Source organism: Cupressus sempervirens, chromosome 2, assembly GCF_028749045.1.
Source record: "Cupressus sempervirens isolate cs-2001-9-10 chromosome 2, ASM2874904v1, whole genome shotgun sequence".
NCBI lineage: Eukaryota > Viridiplantae > Streptophyta > Pinopsida > Cupressales > Cupressaceae > Cupressus > Cupressus sempervirens.
In genome coordinates, this window is record NC_143119.1 from 649,889,702 (window position 1) to 649,891,812 (window position 2,111).

The following is a 2,111-nucleotide window of genomic DNA, read 5'->3' on the forward strand; positions in this document are numbered from 1 at the left end:
CAAATATTATGTGACCATTGATGGAACTTCATATATAGTGCTTACTCAAGGTCAAAGGTTAAAGAATCAATCCTCTAGTCATCCTCACAAGAATGATCCCAGTCCCTCAGTGAATAATATTCACGTTGATCAGGGAGCATCAACTTCTCAAATGGGTAAGGAAAAATGCCTTTTTGTTTCATTCAATTTTGTGAAGAATCAAAAATCCAAATTTCCTTTATAAAATATTTGAAGTCTTACTCCTCTAAGTTGAAAAGACTGGTATATCAATGTAAAGGGAATACTTCATATTTAAATCACAATGTGCTTTTTGAAGAAGGGGATGAAACCTTGACATCTAATCTATTTAATCGAGAGGATTCTACTATTTTAGCAACCTCTCCTGGGAAAAAACCTGACCCATTCTATATTTCAATGTATATCAATGGATGCAAACTAAGGAATTGCATAATAGATTCAGGTGCGTTAGACAATGTTATGCCTTATTCTGTAGCTAAGGCCATGCTTCTCAATCTCACTAAGGTGCATGGAAGATGTTATTCTATGGATGCAAAATAGGTTCCTTTGCTCGAACAAACTAAAGATGCTCAAATAGCCTTAGCTTCACATCCAAAAAAGAAACTCTTATTGACCATTCTAGTGGCAGATATTCTAGCAAGCTATGGACTTCTCTTAAACAAGAGTTTTTGCTGAGACTTAGGAGGAGAAATAAAATTAGACTGGTCCCAAGCAGTCATACCTATAGGGAATAAGAAAGTCAAATTAGAACTTGAAGAAAAGGCAAAATTTACTGTCTTAAAATCAAATGATCCTAAAGCTTAGATCCTCCATCAAGAGTTGGAGTTTGGCAATTACATGATATTTACTGATGAGGCTCTGGATGAATGAAGAAATGAAAACTTGAGTGAAGGAATTCTCAATGAGGAAAAATATTTAACAGCCATATGGACCCTAGAATTTGATGGAAGTTGTTTGTCTTCAGGATCTAGAATAGAAGTAGTGTTAATACCCCCTGAGGGAGAACCTGAACCCATGGCCTTCAAATTGGAGTTTGGGAATATGAATAACACTTTAGATATGAGGCCTTATTACTAAGGATAATGACAACAAAAGAAAAGGAATAAAGATCCTGAAAGCTCGAGGTGATGCAAAGCTCATTGTAAGACAAATTAAAGGGCAATACTTTGTGAAGAATCACAAGTTGAAGAATTATAGAAATAGAGTTTGGGATGAAATAGAAGGCCTAGATGCTTTTTATATTGAAGTAGTGCCAAGGGAGATGGACACCAAAGTTGATTCCTTAGTGGTTTTTTCTTCTCTAATATTACCTTATCCAGAGTTCAAAGATAAGAAGTACTAGATTGAGATTGTATATCGAGCCTTCGTTCCAGATAATATAGAATCTTGGCAAGTTTTTGAAGATGACAAGATCTTGTAATTGTTCTTAGAAAATGATAAGGCTACTTCCAAACATCAGTCTAATGAAGGTAATAATGAAGACTCTAATCATGAGCTAAAGAAAATCAGATGAGGGAAATGCAATTATGACGTAATATCATTCCCCCATACTTTGTGTCTTTGGAAAAATTGTTTAATAAACATGATGCCTAAATAAAGCAAAAGAGGGCAGGAAAGGAACCTATCATTGGTTAATATTGGGAAATGTTGTTCACCTAAAGAGAAAGAAGCTGCAAAACAACTCTTCATAGAATATTAGGATGTTCTTGCCTAGAGTTATGAAGATTTGAAAAGCTATCAAGTTGGGAAGATAAAACATCAGAGTCCCCTCAAACCTGATGCAGTCCCTTTCTTGTAGAAATAAAGGAATTATAATCCTAAGGTAGTGGATGCAATATTTTGAGAAGTGGATAAAATGTTGAAAGCAAGAATCATCTATCCCATCCATCACTCCACCTGGGTAGCTAATATAGTACTAGTCAGAAAGAAGAATGAAGAAATAAGGATATGTGTTGATTTTTGTAATTTGAACCAGGCATCTTTGAAGGATAATTTCACTCTCCCCAATATGGATTACTTACTATAAATAATAGCTAGATCCAAAATTATGTCCATGCTTGACAGGTTCTCAGGTTACAATCAAGTTGAAGTGG